Genomic DNA, 17,701 nt, shown 5'->3' on the forward strand with positions numbered 1-17,701 from the left:
GAGTGCTCAGAGCCCTGTACCCTCACCTGCTTCTGGCAGGGAACTTGTCTCCAGCAGGCCCTGATCCTGACAGGCAGGTGGGGCAAATGGAGTGGGTAGTGAGTGGCTGAAATGGGGCCTGAACAGATCCAGGTCTTTGTCGCCATGCATGACTTAGGGTGTCTAATGGTGGCTGTCACCCGTAGTCCCCCATGGATTAAAAAGCAGGAACCTATTCATGTTGATCCCCCAGTGGTGATTGAATCCAAAATGTCTAGAATGAAAAAACAGAGGCCTAGCCAGGCCTCACAGAAAGTGGAGTGTTTACAGCCGCTCTCCCTCCCCAGCTCTGCCTGGCCACCTGCTTCTCAGCACACCCGTCCCCATCCCCTCCACGGGGAGCTTGGGTTTCTCTTCTCCAGGACTGTGCTTTCCCTGGGGTTTGGTCTCATGATGGCTCCCACCCAGACCACAGTCCCAACCAGCCTCACAGCCTCAGCACCCAACAGACTGGCTGCTCTTCCCTGTGTCCCATTTAAATTTTGGGGAAGTGAATCTGATTGGCAGAGCTCAGCAGTCACTTGCTCGACTCCCTTTAGCCTGACCACGGGACACCAGGAAGACAACAGGCATGGTTGCCATGGGGAAGTAGGGGGCTGGCAGGGACCCCAAATACATGTGCTAGTGTGAATCTGGAATGTCTGTGGGGATGTGGGTCAGGAGAGGGTGCAGGACTGAGTGAGGGGTGTAATGTGTGCCTAAGTTGGGCTGAGGTGGCAACGGACTGCGTATGGGGTCTGGGTGCCCAGAAGTCCCTTGACTCTAAGGTGGCACTAAGGTGGCCAGAGTTTCTCTTTTGGGTAGGAGATGGAAGGTGAGGGAGAAGGGTTTACTTTAAGACTGGAATCCAGGCTGCTGCTGAGCCGCAGGCACTGCCCTCTGCCACAACACACAGTGACACGTTTCCCTCGGAGCTGCTGCTCTAAGGGTGGCCGAGCAGGGTGGGCATCTGAAGCACTTCCCAGAGGGGCAGGTCCTGCCTGACCCTCCAGCAAGCTGTCAATCAGCATGGTGGAGATGGCCAACACTTTTGAATGAAAATAAAGTAGAAAATATCAGCAGTGTCCCCTACAGGACAGAGGGAGGGAGTATATCAGGCAACTTTCAGGGTGTGAATGTGTGAGTGTGTGTACATGCACACGCGTGTTGAACCGGTGGGTTGTGTTTAAAAACAAAAGTTGGAATGGCATTGTGCCAAAGGTGGAAGTGGGCAGAGCAGAGGAGAGGGAGTGTGGTTCCCCAACGTCACGACAAACACCACACCTCCCTGCCATTTCAGCTGGACACCTTGAACCAGGGATACAGCCAGATACAAGACTGTGGCTGACCCAAGGCTTCAAAGAGACCAGCTGGCCCATCCTTCTCCCTCCTGAGATAGAGTACTTCCTTCTGGGGCCCTAACCCCAGGATGAGAAAAGTTTACTGGCTCAGGGCAGCAGGAGCTCAGCCCTCCCCACACCTGGGCTTTACATCACAGGTCATCTTGGGGTTTCCCTTAGCCCACTACACAAAGCCCCCATAGACGCCTGCAGGATGCTACTGGGGGGAGTCATTTGGCCTCACAGGGAGATGCCAGAACACACTGGGGTCTCCAGCCCCAATAGGTCCTCAGGGCACGCAGCCAACCTCTTACCATCCATTGTTCTTATGTCCTGCTCCCACCTCCCATTCAACCATGCCCACCTCAGAATGGGCCCCCCCCTCAGATGCCCACTGGCTGTCCACCCAACCCACAGGCCTACATCCATCTCCCCCCAGCCATACATACCTTCCTCAGGCCAGGCTCAGAGGAGGTAGTGTCCCTCCCGTGGGGACCAGCTCCTCCCCAGCCCCTGACACCAGAACCTGCTTCTCTTCCATCAGCACTTCACTCCATCAGGAGCCCCTTCCCCTGCCTTCCTCCTTCCTAGGTCTGGGTCTCAGCCCTGCCCTTGTGAGGTCTTCCCCCGGCTTCCCAAATCCTGGATTTTGTTGCCTTCCCCTCCTTCTCACACAGGCTCCTTAGATAGTCAAGGAACAGGCTCTTGCTCACTCTTCTCTGCCTCCCACCACATGCCCGCTTCATGCCCACTCCTCTGAGACTTCTCCTGCCAGCTCACCAGCAACCTCTTGATTGTTAAGGTGCAGGCTGCTTTCAGACAGTGGGCTCGGAGGCGCATGTGACCACTACTGTTCCTTCCTGGAAACTTTCTGCAGGCAGAAGTCTGGAGATGTACTGGTGGCAGGTAGAGATTGATAGTGGCTGGCAGGGGGTGGCAGTGTGTCATCTGGGCTAACTGGATAGGACGAAGCAGGCTACTGTCCCAGCTGGTACCAAGTCTCTGGCATTGGAGAGGTAAGGGAAGAAGGACTAGGAATTAAGACCTTGGCATTGGGTGTCTATTGCTAAGTGTCAGTGATGCACTGAAGAAAGGAAATTACTCTGCACAGCTCTTAATTGACTATTTAAAACAAAGGATGAGAGTCAGATGAAACCTCTTGGCAGGAAGCATTGAAAACATTTACCTTCTGCAGCCGGAGGGCAGACAGAGTGAGGATCAGGGAGAGGGCTTCTGCGCAAGAGCAGTGGGTTGACAGTAAAGGCTGAATTCCCCATCAAGACAGTCTCTTATACCAAATCGAGCCCCTAATCTTGGAATGGAGACATTTGCAACAATGCCTCTCCACTGGCGCACACATACTGCCACACAGAGGGTTTATAACCACCAGATAATGAAGAAGGAAAATTCCAGAGCTTGGGCCAGCTTGGTAAATGGGGCCAGCCAAAAGTGAGTTGCACCTGCACTCCAGCCCAATGAAGTTGACCCTGAAAGACCGTGATGAGAAGAAATCCCTCCAGCAGGTAGATTTGTGTGGCCATTGGCATGGCAAGAGACGTGCCCTGAGATAAGGACATATGTGTACTAGCAGTGGGTAGTGAATGGTTAGCTATTGGTCAGAGGGCTGGAAGCAGCAAGATTGGACCACCAGAGACATTTGGGAAAGAGGCATGTGGCCCTATGAGAGTCAGCAAAATGCGTGAAGACCCACCCATGACATTGTAACATGTACATAGAGCATTCAACAAGCAGGTGGGCAAGTGACTCATGCAAGGGACATTTCAGCCAGTCCCTGTGCATATCCCTTGCCCTTCATCTAGTGCTTGAACAATATGGACACCTGATCATGGTAACAATTATGAATCTAAACATAACCCCAAAAGCTTGGGCTCCCTTTTATCAAGGTTGATGTAGCTTCTGCTACTGCTGAATGTCCAACCGGTGATCAGCAGAGACAAAAGCTTAGTTCCTGATATGGTAACATCCTATGAGGAGGCCAACTATCCACTCAGTGGCAAGTTTATTATATGGGACCCTTTGTAATAAAGAGATCATGAGAAGGGTAGAGAGTCACTCTGACCAGGAGCCATATATATTTTGGGTATGAGTCAAGCTGTTCTGATGGTGCCTTAGGCCATTGCCATGATCTTAGGACTCTCAGACTGAGTGATTTACTGGTGCAGACTCTCATACAGCATCGCTACAAGTCACAGCAGGGGCAGTATGCCAGTAGGTTGGTGACTATAGGATCCACTGTGGCACCATCTAGAAACTGATGACCTAGAAAGCATAGAATAGCTCATAAAGATATAGTGAGGGGCCAACTGGGAGGTTACACCCTGTGAGGTGGAAGAAGATGGCTTGTTATCTTTTAGCTTGCACTAGTCACTTTAAATCAATGACCATCATGCATCTGTCAATAGGCAGACAGAATAAACTTAATGTGAGAAACAAGTGGCGCTGTGCAGGGGCTGAACAGGAGACATTGTAGAGCTCGACCATGTTCCCTTGGGTTTTGCCCATGCACCCATCCTCCAGCTACTGTGAGGGTTGATTCCAAGAGCTCACAGATTCCCTTTCTCTAGTCAATTGCCCTTCAGTAGCAAGAGCTGCGTCTCCTGGGAATTTACACCCACACAAAATGATTGACTAGCTCTGTGTATAAAATGCCCGCCATCTTGCCTTAGTTCCAATGCCCTGGTTCTGTGGCCCAACCAAGGAGAGCCTTTCCTGGAGACCCTATTGCTGTTCACCTCTTCCTTCTCCTTCCCATGCTTCTCTCACTCTCACAGGCTGTGATCAAGCAGTCCCTCAATAAATCGGCCTCACAAGAATCTGCAACTTGGGCTCTGCCTCACAGAACTCCACCTGAGACAACAGCTCTTCTTTCTTACAGTGTCTAAAGGTTAGCCTGAGGCCCTTTTCTCCATCACAGTCTCTCTCAGTGCATCTCAACCCCTCCTATAACTTTAACCAAGAGGTTTTGATTACTTCCTATTATCTCTTTGGCCGCATCTTCTCTCTATCCCTAATGCTGATGTTATAACTCGTGATCATTCATCCATTCTCATCTGCACAAATTCACAGCTTCCTAACTTGTCCCTTAGCCCCATTCTTATTCTTGACACTGTGATAGAAAATCTGTGTTTTGTCTCCCAAATATTTATGTGCTGAGAGCTTGGTCCCCAATATAACAGTATTGAAAGTGTTGGGACCTTAAAGAGGTGGAACCTAGTGGCAAGTGATTGAGTCATGACTGTCTTCCTGAAGAAATATATGCTGGTTTCACAGGACTGTATTAGTTCCCAAGAGAATGGGTCATCTCTGTATTTCCGTGTGACCTGCCCTCCAGATATACCCCCACCATGGGATGCCATCTGCCATGTTATGACCCACTCCTCACTGGAGCCCAGCCAGCTGGGGCTGCCTGATCTTAGACTTTCAGCATGGAAAACTATAAGCTAAATAGTTTATTGAAGTCCCCAGTCTCCTGTATTTTTTTTTATAGCAACACAAAACAAAGACAAGAGACTTCTGTCACTGAATCATTTTGGTTCTCCTAACTGTCTAAGCGCTTGGGAGTATTATGTTTCCCCATCAAATTGCATGTGGGCTCATGTGAATAGTTCTGGAAAATGAGTTGTGAGCCTCAATAAAGTGTGTCACTTCTAGGCCATTTTAAGGCCTTCCCCTGCCACAGTGACAAGAAGGCCATATGCTACAAATGAGGCAGTCTGGCTCCCTGAATGACTTGGGAGCTGAGCCTTCCACTGTTCTATTCTGAAAACGTGGCTTGATAAAAATAAACCTTTATCATAGTAAGTCAATGATGATAAGAGTCAATTTGTTACTACAGCAAAGCTTATCTCATTCTAATGTATTCATCCTCATATTCTAATCATAGTGCCATTGAGTAAGCATTCACTAAACCAATAGGAGATACTACATTAATGTCTTCATTTGCTTAATTTTTTTTATTATGACAAAAAGATAAAGTGGATCCATTTTACAAAAAGAGAAGTGAAGAACAGAAAGTTTAAGTATAATCATCCCTTAGTGTCCACAGGGTATTGGTTCAGATACCAAAATTTGTGGATGCTCTTGTCTCTTACTTAAGCAGGCATAGTATTTGCATCTAACCTGTGCTCATCCTTCTGTATACTTTAAGTCGTCTCTATATTGCTTAGAATACCTAATACAATGTAAATGCTACATACATCAGTGTTGTACTATATTGTTTGGAATAACAACAGGGAAAAAGTCCATTTGTGGTCTGTACTGACACTTTTTTTTTTTTTTTACCAAATATTTTCAATCCACAGTTGATTGAATCCACAGATGCAGGCTCCATGGATACAGAGGGCTAATTATAATTGTCTGAAAGAGCAGGTCCCAAATGCCTTCAGTCCCAGACAGGAATAGTGAATGAAAAACCCAGGTGTCACATATAATTTGCAGACAAATTAAATACAAGAAATAAAAATATTCTTCATGTTCTTTAAGACATATGATTTTTCCCAAAGGACATTACCTTCTTGGTGTAATGCTCATTTTGGTAAGAGACAGGATGCTCAGCGGTAGAGAGCTTGCCTAGCACATGTGAGGCCTAGCACTGGGTTCAATCCTCAGCACCACATAAAAATAAATAAATAAAATAAAGGTATTGTGTCAACTACAACTAAAAAATATTTATGAAAAAATAAAGAGAAAGAGAGAGAGAGAGAGAGAGAGAGAGAGAGAGAGAGAGGATGTGTTAATTTTCTAGTGTCATCAACAATTACCACAAAGTCAGTGGCTTGAAACAACACAAACTTACCCTCTTACATTTTAGAAGGTCAGAATTCCAAAATGGGTCTGACTGGGCTCAGAATTAAGGGGTCAGCAGTACTGTGTTCCTTTCTGGACCTCTAGAAGATAATATATTCTCTCGCCTTTTCCAGCTTCTAGAAGCTGCCCATATTCCTCGGCCTATGACCCTTTTTTAAAAAATATATATATATTTTTAGTTGTAGTTGGACACAATACCTTTATTTTATTTGTTTATTTTTATGTGGTGCTGGGGATCAAACCCAGGGCCTCACATGCTAGACAAGTGCTCTACCACTGAGCCACAACCCCAGCCCATGACTCTTTTCATCTTCAAATCTAGCAATGGCTGATTGAGTCTTCCTCACTTTCCATTCTTGACCCTGCTGCATTTAAGAACCTGTGGTCAGTTCAGCTGATAGTAACCTTAATTCCATCTGCAATCCTAACTACCTTTGGTCATGGGCCAGGGTCCAGGGATTAGGACATGGACATCTTTGTGAGGCTATTATTCTGCCTGCTACACATAGATACAAAAACTATTTCTCTGCTACGATAAAACAGCACAGAAAGCTGATTTAGAAGGTCAATGACTCAGGGCATTGGAACCGGGCAGGAAGTTGGGGGATGAAGAGATGGGGACAATTAGAGAGCACTGGCTGGGACCAAAGTGTGTGTGTGTGTGTGTGTTTGTGTGTGTGTGTGTGTGTGTGTGTGTGTATACAGATAAATATATATGCTGCAAATGAGCAAACAAAAATATGCTCAGAGACCATGTTACCCAAAGTAAACCCAGATGTGGTTTGTGTCTGCCTCAATGTCCACCAGTCCCTGACCTCTGACTAAAGGCCACATGTTGGTTTAAGTGGCAAAACTGAGATGCAAGTCCAGCCCTGTGAGAATCCAGGGAACAGTGCTTAACCACCGTGTTCTGCACCTCTGGAGCAGCTGGAAGGGCTCATCCTGCCTGAAGCCCTTCAGAGATACACATGGTCGGCGGATCCCATCTCCCACCATCCCTGTCACTGAACCATCCTGTCTCTTCAGCCACCCCCACACTTCTGTGTATTTGCCAATGACCGTCTCTCCTCTTAGGGTGCCATGATAGACTCTTGAGAGTTCCTGAGCACCCTGTCCTCCTTCCTTGGAAACTGCCACCTGCCTCTGCAGAAAGGCAGCCATACCTGTCCCTCATGAGCTCAAACCTCCCTTGACCTCACCTGTTAGACCAGGATGGACCTGTAACCTGAGGATCCACTGGCCAGTGAGCAATCCTGTGGCTTCCTCTGTCAAGAATTTTCCCCGAGGCACCAAGACTGCAGAATGGCCACCTGCAGCCAGGTTGGGTTTGAAGCCTGGATTCCTCCGTGGAGTCTTCCCTTGCTCTTGAGGAATCCGTCACTAGGCTCCATCCTTCTCTTTGACTTATTCCCTCCTCATCAGACTGCAGGATTTCCTTTTTTAAAGATGAATTTTCGATATCCAGAGTTAAGCTTTCTGAGTCGAGGGCTGTAGCTCCGTGGTAGAGCGCTTGTCTTACCTTGCAAGGCCCTGGGTTCAATCCTCAGCACACATAAAAATAAATAAATAAAGATATTGTATCCATCTACAACTAAAAGATATTAAAAAAAAGTTAAGCTTTCTGACCCCTGTCATTAGAACAAAAGGAGATGACGAGCTTTTAACTGAAAGCATATCTGATAAAAAGGAAAGAGATGTCATACTAAAGGAGGGTCCTGGTTGCAGTGGACTTGGAAGCCCTTTCTTTTTGTGATTACTGCTCACTCTCCAGGACCAGGTGTCTTCCTTGCAAGTCAAGAACAACTGCTGCCCTCAACTGCAGCTAGCAAGGAGACATGGACCCCAGGTCCTGTCCTGGCAGCTCTCCAAGCTTTCTGTTGGGTTGGTTTTGTAGTCTGACACTCAAGGTGATTCCCGGCTTCTGAGTGGACATTTAATATCCTTCCTGCCAGCGCCCCTCCCTTCCTCTGGGAATGCAGCCAGCTTCCTCTTGGGAATCTGCTCCTCTGTCTGCCCCTCCCTACTCCGTAAGCCAAGGCCTTGCTGCTTTAATAGATGAATGTTGAAATTCCCTGTGTTCAGCTGCCAGATGGGGAAAAACCAAGGCATATCCTGTAGGGAGTGAGTTTAAGGGCCAGGCCCACATTTCATTGGTTAGAGCGCTATCACTTGGCTGCAGTTGGCCACCAATATGGTAGGAGAAGAGCTCAGGAAGATGGCAAGGATCCAGAGAAATGTAGTCAAGTTAGGCACCTAGGGAAGGATTCTGATAAGTCCAGCTGAGCTTTGTGCCAGCTCCCTGGACCAGTCATTGTGAACTGGAAGGCAGATGTGATGATTATTTAGTCCGTAGATCAGTTACGTTTGCTACTATAACAGATAGCTCCTTTTTTTTGTTGTTTTTCCTCCGTACCCAAGATTGAATCCTGGGGTGCTTAACCACTGAGTCATGTGCCCAGCCCTTTTTTATTTTGAGACAGGATATCACTAAGTGGCTTAGGGCTTCGCTGAGTTGCTGAGGCTGGCTTTGAACTTGCCATTCTCCTGCCTCAGCCTCCTGAACCATGGAATTACAGGTGTGTGCCACCACATTCAGTGAAATACCAACTGCTTACTCATGGCCTTAAATAACCATTTGTTTGCTTAATTTTCAGCATGGTCCAGTCTGCTACTTGAGCAAGACCCTAGTAATCTCACCTGGGCTCCCTCGTGTCGGCAGTCAGTGGGCAGGTGGGTTTAGGATGGCTGCACTCACATGTTTGGTAGTTGGCTTACAACCAACTGGGGTGACAGGGAAACCAGTCATGTCTCTCATCCCCTACACCACCAGCCTGGGCTTGTTCAGAAGGTGGTGGCAGGTTCTGAGAGATGAGAAAGAAGTGCACAGTCTTCTTAAAGCTCAGAACTGGCACAGTGTCATAGCTGCTACCCCATCCCATTGGTTGAAACAAGTCCCAACACCAGCCCAGATTCAAGGACTGGGGAAACGGACTCCTCCACTCAACAGGGGTTGGGGGAGATGGAGAGACGATGCTGCAATCTCCTGTTGCACAGAGGCCTGTGAGAATGGAAGGGGATATTTCCAGTTGGACAATTGCAATCTACCACAGCCTGCTTCTGCTGCATCCTCCCAAGGAAGTCAATACAATCCCGCCTTCCAGAACTTACTGGTCCAGGAGGTGGGCCCATAACCCGGTTAGGCCAATCAGAATCCTTCCCTGAGACTTTCCATTCTGGTGCTAGGGTGGAGAAGTCCTTTTACCTCTAGCCAGGAAGCTGTGTGAAAATGAGCTTGGGAGAAGCCAGCTGTCATGTCTCAGGCCACGTGGAGAAGGAGCCTGCAGTAGGTGACCATGGAGCTGCCAAGCAAAGAGGAGCAAAGAAGAGCGACAGAAAGAGCTGGGCAGCCCAGAAGCCCTGCTTCTCAGTCAATCCCATGTCTTCTTCAGTGATATGAGCTAGTGGAATTCCCTTCCTCTAAGCAAGTTTGACTTAGGTTTCTGCCAGACACAGCTTTAGCCATGAAGGAACAATGGGCAAATGCAGGTCTTTGCTATTTGTTCAACCTAAGCCTAAGGTGCAATTGCTGCACCGGTGAAAAAAGATGGATTAATGAAAGAGTCACAAGAGATATCGACCTGGGCAGAGCTGGTGCCAGATCTCTCTCCTCCCAGCTTGGGATGTCTCCCACCCCAAGCAGAGGGGTGAGATTTCTGAGGACTTGGAGACTCCAGAGCCCAAATGAGTAGGGTCTTAAATTCTGGGACCATAGTTTGGATTCTGGGAATCCAGCATCCCAGGCTTTATTGGGTTCCTGCACCGTGGAATGCTTTCTCAGAAGATCCCATGGTAGCTAGGCACAGTGAAACTACTACTGTTCATATTAGGGTGCTCTGGGTGCCAGCAACAGCATCCTTCTCTGATTCCCCCAGGAAAGAACAAATGGCATTCTCTGCTAAGTGAATTGAGAGGTTGTGAAGGGAAAATGGAAAACAAGCTTGGAACAGACAGGAGCATGTCCCAGACAAGCTTGAGAACAAGAACTGATGGCTTCATCCAGACTAGTACGAGAAGGAATGAAGGAATTCCAACTTTCTCTCCCTGTCCTGGCACAACCTCCTGCTTGGAGGCACCTGATAAGTTAAGATGAATTCACAGGCAAAACTGTTCCCCATCTCTACAGACCTCTGTTCCTGATGATGAGAGATAGGGTCTGATGGAAGGTGCTCCAGGAACCCCTTTGGTTTATACCAGGGGTGAAAAAAACCACAGATCCAGGATCCAACTCTAGCCAGCCTTCTGTTTCATGGCTCATACACTAAGAGAGATTTTTCTGTTTTTAAGTGATTACATCTTAAGTGATTATATAAATACTGATATCATACTATAAATTTTGCCTCTTAGCCTACAAAACCTTATATATTGACTATCTGATTCTTGAAGAAAAAGTTTGCAGACTCCTGGCTCACACAGTAGAGCTCAGACACTGGATATATTGACCCACAGAGGCAGAAAATGTAAGGGAGGAAGACTTCGTCCAGAAAAGTATTGTCAGAAAAGGGAAGAATTCTGAGCAACCAAATAGGACAGAGGGTGTATGTGTGATCTTTAGTGGCTTCAAATTGAAATTCTCCACCAGCTCTGTCATCCAGGAGAAACCTAGGAATTAAGTGAAAAGCTTTGGACAGGATGCCCTTCATTGACATTGTCAGTAATGGAAGAGATGCTTTGCAGTACATCCCAGTGCTGGGAGGAGTGGGGGCTCTCTGTGCCCAGTAAGTCAAGGTTACAGTCAGGAAAAGTGTCAAGTTCATATAAACCACAGAGAGACTGGACTGTTTCTTATTGACCCTCCAGTCACCTTCAGACACTGTTGTGAGTCCAGTCCTCTGAAGCTGCCCATGGAAAGTCCACATAGAAAGTGAAAGATGCTTGCGGAGCTCTGGATGCTCCAGCCTTGGCTGCCAAAGTCTTTTCAGAAATGGGAAGGGAGGGAGGGAGGGAAGGAAAGGAGGGAGGGAGGGAGGGAAGGAAGGAAGGAAAGAAGGAAGGAAGGAGATTAAAAATCAGGTCCAAGAAGTCACTAAATGCTTCCTACTAATATGGTGGAAATACATATTTTTTAATATTTATTTTTTAGTTGCAGTTTAACACAATATCTTTATTTTATTTATTTATTTTATGTAGTGCTGAGGACCGAACTCAGGGCCTCGCACATGCTCTATCACTGAGCCCCAGCCCTAACCTGGAAATACATATTTTTAATAGGTTTTCTAATCACAATCCAGCTTTTTAAACAAGATTTCCATTTGGTATAATTGTAGTTTGGGAGTAAGGTTTAAATCCACCAGTTCTTTCTGACTTTAGGATAAAGAACTCTGTAATTGCATTTTATTTCTGATACTATTAGCAAAGAACGTGCTAAAGGATACCCGACTATTGTTCATACTAATAAAATTAATCATTCCTTTTAAAAAGTCTATCTATAATGGGATCCTAATTAGAATAAGCTATACTCCATGTATGTATGTCAAAATAACCCTTCTGTTATGTATATCTAAAAAGAATTTAAAAAAAGAAAAAAAAATGCTTCTTCCTATTCAAGAACATGTAGTATTTGTTTCTTTGGTAAAGATTTGTAGTTTTCATATAAGTATTGCAGAATTTCAGTTTAGGGTTAGATGTAAGTATTTACATTTTTATCCCTTTTGAGGAGGCAATATCAATTACATTTTCTATTTAATTATTGCTTATATATGAAACAGTTCTGAATTTTTTCAGTTATCATGTGTCTGATGGCTTATTGAATCCTTTACTAGTTTAATAGCTGTCTTAATATGTTTTGTGCTGCTCTAACAGAATACCACGGATGGAGACATTTATAAGAAGAAATTTATTGGCTAATAGTTCTAGAGAGTGGGAAGTTTAATGAGAGTTTTTTTGTTGCACCATTGCATGGAAAGACGGGGGGGGGGGTGGAGAGAGAGAGAGAGACCCCTCCTGAATAAGGCATTAAACCCACTCATGAAACTGGAGCCTTGTGGACCAATCATTTCTTAAATGCTCCACCTTCAAATACTATTACATTGATAATTTATTTCAACTTCAGTTTTGGAGGGACAAACATTCTGAACATAGCAATAGCTTTTTAGTGGCTTGTTTCAGACTTAAAATAAATAAGCAATTATATTATATGGAAAAACAAAGCCTTTTCAGCTTGACATCAGACCTGAGTGAGGACCCCAGCCCAGTCACCACCTGGATGAGGCCGCACGCCCCTCGAGTCAGAGCCACATAGGTGAATGCAGCCAGCCTCCAGATCCGTGGGCAGGACCAGCCACAGTTATTATTGGAAGCAGCGGCTCCGGGGTTGTTCACCACACAATAACGGTGAGCAGACCCTCACCTTGGAGGAAGCCATCTTTGTGGTGCAGGATGTGCAGATCTGTAGAAATCTGAGAAGAGCACAGTCAGGGAATGGGAGATGGGGTCCATCCTTCCTTCCTCTCCTTGCCAGTCCCAGCAGGATGATAGTTCAAGGACCCAGAGGGCTTAGGCTTCAAGAAAGATGGGGTGTCCTAAGAGAAAGAGGGGAGAAAGAGGAGATGATAGGAAGAGATGGAGAAAATAATCTAAAGTACCTGTTGAAGCTTTGCAGAGGCCTGGGGAGAATCCCCACCACCCCTTTTTGTCTGTGAGGAAAACATTCACATGCTTTCCATAGGCTAATGCCTGCTTCCTCTTCCCAGCCACAATGTCTCTGAGACTTTCAAGTGTCGCCCACCCCCTTCAGCACTTACACAGGGGCCGCATTTCCAGGAACACAGAAGGGGGCCCGAGCTGAAAAAAAGTGCTTCCTGTGACCAATCCAGGCCTGTCTGGCCAGCCACGCAGCATGCCAATCACTGAAATGACAAGGTCTGCAAAAGAAAGGGTTATTCACAAGCAACCTGGAGGCAGGAGAGTGAGTCTCGAATCCACCTCCTTGGGAAGAATGGAGTTTGGAAATGTCCACAGACTGAGCCTGGGAGAAGGTGATCCAAGGACCCACGTGGCAGAGGTAGTATCTGTAGTCAACCAAAAGCAAGTGACTAAGAGCAGGTGAATCAGGTCAGGTGATGGCCAGGGGGAGTCAGGAACCAAGAGCAGATGTAGCCAGGTTCTTACTAGTTTCCTTCAGAGGCCACCAGCCATCTGGGACCTGACCCCAGGCAGCCAAAGAGAAAGAAGCCAGAAAGACCTAGGGATGCGGGTTCCAGGAGGCCCCAGATACTGTAGAGCCCACCTCTGCTTCCATCGGAACAGACTAGAAGGAACAAGGAAAAAAGGAGCCAGGCGTATGTCAAGGCTTGAAGGACAGTGCCACCAGGAGGGGTGCCTGGAACCACATGAGGATTAAACACTCCACGAAGGAGGCCTTTCCGCAGGCCTCTGTCCTTGGCTTTCCTTGTGAACCGCATGTCCACTGGGGGAGGAGACCAGGGGACATCTTCCTGCTTCGGTGTTAGTGACTCATCTGAGCTGGGTTGAGGGCAGGGAATGAGGCTCAGAGGACTCGCTGCTCCTCCTGTCCCCTGCTGCCCCAGCCTGGTGATGGAAACGCAGGCAGTACCCTGAGCCACAGGTCAGCCCAGCACCCTGATGCCAGCAGGACCTGAAACCACTCCCTGGTATGGGCTCACCCATCCTCAGCCTTCAGAGATGGCCAGGCCACAAGGAGCTGCCCAGGGCAGGGAGCGAGAGAAGCCAGATTGCTCTCACAGTCCTGCAGCTGTGCAATCCAGCCATTCTCTTCTCAGGGTCTTATTATCTCATCTGGGCAGTGAGTATCCTGCCTTCACACTGTGTCTCCCCAACTCCCTGCTTGCTGATCAGATGAGATTAGAACTGTGCAAGGGGATGTAAACTGTGAAGGACACTATCAGCCTTGCCTTAGTGCCCAGGAGAGCAAGCTGGAGTTCTTGGAGTTTCTAGCCTGTTGGCAGGGGAGACCCACTGCTAAATCATGCTAGTTCACAGGAGTTGGAGTTGAGGCCAGCCTGTGCAATTTGAGCCCCTGTCTCAAAATAAAAAATTAAAAGGGCTGGGAATATAACTCAGTGATAGAGCACCCCTGGGGTCATTCCTCAGTACTGCATTTAAAAATAAAAAAAAGTAGGAGGTAAGGGGACAATCACCATGGGGAAGTGGAGGAGGTTTGAGGGTGGGACCTGGAACACAAGACTGTGCATTTGCTAAGTGCTCAGTCCCTGCCTGTCCAGCAGACGACACATCAGCTCCACGAAGGATTTAGTCTGCTTTGTTTTCTGCCGTCTCCCTGGTATACGGAACAGAGCCTGGCACATGGCAGGTGCCTAATGTTGCATCAAGGAATGGATGAAGGAACAGAGAGGAGAAGGGAAGGCTGTCAGATGAGCTGGACCAGAAAGGATGAGTCAGGGGGGCGGGTAGCATTCCAGGGAGAGGGAACAGCGTGTGCGGACACTCAGGGGCATGATGGTGTCTCTCACATCTGGAGGCAGCTCTAGAAGAGGGAGATGATGACTCTAGGTTTGGGCATCTGGATCTTTACCCCGAGGACACTGGTGGTGGAATGGGGCACCGGGGGTAGCTATTAACTAGATGTGGTGAGTTTTGGTCTTTGGACAACTTTATTGATACACATTGCACACCCATTTAAAGCATCTAATTCAGTGGATTTTAATATATTCACAATGAATTTTAGGGCACTTTGTTATCCTAAGAGAAACTTCTTGTTTTTTGGGAGGCAGGATGGTTGCCTGCAAGGGATCCAGGAACCTTCCCAGGTGAGGGAAACGACTGACTCTTTGACTGCGGTGCTGGTTGCCCAGGGATATGTATAGGTAAACACTCCTCAAACTCTGCCCTTAAGGTCTGTGCGTCTTACTGCGCGTCAATCATTTCTGGACCAAGGACGGGGAAGTGCTCCCCCTGGAAGCTCCGATGGTTTGGACTGAGGGGCTGGGGCTGGAGGGCAGCTAGGGCTCCCGCAGGGTCTAAGGGGAGAGGCTGTAGCCTGGACCTAGGGCAGGGGCTGCAGAATAGGGAGGACGGATGGCAGGAGGCTGAGGACATACGGAGGGCACCATGACTGCCTGATTGGCAAGAGGAGGAAAAGGTGAGGGCAACTTGAGGGTTCCTCTCCTGGCACCTGTGATAACCTCTCTGCCCAGGCCCATTCCACCTGAGAGCTTCCTGCCTGAGCCAGCTCAGGTCCTGGCTGTCCCATGGCTGTCCATGGCTGACAGGGAGGCCTCACAAGCTGTCACCTGTGCCTACATCTTATGACACTCCCTGACTCATGAGAGGAGGGCTCAGGTGATTTTAGCTCAGTGAGGTCAGCAGACTGAACCCTCAGGCTTTCTATCTGTGATTGCAGCTGGGAGAGCGCAGGAGCTTGGTGAGCCCTCTCAGCTCCAGGGGGTGGAGAACCACCTGAAGGTGGAGCTCAGCCTCCCTGAGTCACAGAGGAGAGGCTGCTGAGGGCAGGAGACAGCTGTGGCCTTCCCTTCCCCACCTGCTCCTACATACCTCTGATTTCAGCTGGCAGCTGGCACAGAAGCCAGCACAGATCCTCCTTCCCAGGAACACCATTCGAGAGAGTGGCAGGAAGCACATGAGGGGTCACAACCTTTCAAACGGGGCGGCGGAGGGTAGGACAGGGTGGCACAGAAACCCCTGGCAGGCTTCCTGCATATCTCCGCAGGTGAGGTGCGCGTAGCCAGAGGCACACGGGTGGGAAGATCCCAGGTGTGTGTCACCGGTCCTGATCTTCCCCGTCCCACAGACTTCCCTGTAGGAGACTCCTCCTCCTCCTCATCTGATGCAGTCCCCTGGCCTTGGACAAAATTCAGCCTCTTCCCACAAGTTTCCTCCGAAACATCTGGCGCTGAACCCTGATAATCCTGTGGCTTTGAAGGGCGGAACTAACACTGCCTTGGGCTCCTCCCTCTTCCCTGCTGCACCCTGAGTTCTTCTAGAATAAAGGAAATGTGTCTGGTTTAGAAAAAGTTTTATTGAGGTCTAACATATAAATATGGTGAGTGCACCCATCATCCATGTCAAGTTAGAACTGATTACACACATCCACACCAGATCGAGATGGCGGCATTCACAGGACTCTAAAAGGCTCCTGTGTTCCCTTCCCCACAAAGAACTCTGACTTCTGTCACCATAGATGAGCTTTTGCTAACTCTTGTACTGCCTGCAGATAGAATCATACAGTATATGATTTAGCTTCCTCTGGCATGATGTCTGTGAGCTTCATTCATGTTATTACGTATATCCATAATTTATTCCTTTTTATTGCTGAGTAATATTCATTGTTAGGAAGTACATTTACATGTGTCCATTTTACTGATAATGGGCATTTTGATTGCTTCAAGTTTGGGGTTCTGATAGACTATTAGTGGGGACATACATGCTTATTTCTCTTGGATACATGCCTAGGAGAAGAATTTCTGCGTCATAGATAGGTATATTTTTAGGTTTACTAGATAAGTGCCACACAGTCTTCCACAATGATTGTACCAATTTGTACTCCCACAAGCAACATAGGAAAGTTCCAGTTACACCACATCCCCAGCAATCCTTTTTAATTTGAGCCAGTCTGGTAGGTATCTCACTGGGGCTTTACTGTGCTTTTCCCTGATGATTAGTGATGCTGTGTACCTTCTCACATGCTTATGAGTCATTTGGATACCTTTGTGTGTGTCTGTGTGTGTGTGTGAAACTCCTGCACAAGTCATTTGACTACTGTCTATCAGGCTGTTTACCTTTTCTTATTGATTTGTGGGAATTCTTTACATGTACAAGATATATTTGCTCATGTGTATATATTTTTAATATTTCCTCCCACTTCATGGCTTCATTTCTTTCTCTCTTTTTGGCACTGGTGATTGAACCCAGGGGCATTTTACCACTGAGCTACATTCTAGCCTTTTTTTACTTTTTATTTTGAGACAGAAGTTCAAGTTGCTGAGGCTGGCCTTGAACTTGCAATCCTCCTGCCTCAGCCTCCCAAGTCATTGGGACTACAGGCATGTGCCACCTTACCTAGTTCATAGCTTCATTTCTTAATTCCATTTCTGAATGGGCATGACCTGTGTTCATGAAATCAAAGTCATCCACCTTTTCTCTTGAGCGCTGTTGACATCCTCTGTAAGAAACCTTTGACAAGCCTAGGTTTTGTGCTGGTCAGGGTCAAACCAGTTCTCATTCCGTCTTCCCTCTGGTGTCAGAGTCATTTACTCACCCATCCTGGTCCATGCAGCCCATCCGTCTATCAACTTCCCTGCTCAGCCATCATCCACCGGCCTCCATCCATCCACACACTCATCCATCTACCCATCTATTGATTGATCTGATATTTATTGCTACCACTGAGTGATGACGGGCAGTGAGCGGCTGAGATAGTGGAGCAGTTAGTGAGATGAACTAGACCCCCCAGGAGCTTAAGGTCTGATGGGGGGAAATACAACATACACAAAATCCTT

This window comes from Callospermophilus lateralis, chromosome 15 (genome assembly GCF_048772815.1).
Source record: "Callospermophilus lateralis isolate mCalLat2 chromosome 15, mCalLat2.hap1, whole genome shotgun sequence".
In the NCBI taxonomy this organism is placed as follows: Eukaryota; Metazoa; Chordata; class Mammalia; order Rodentia; family Sciuridae; genus Callospermophilus; species Callospermophilus lateralis.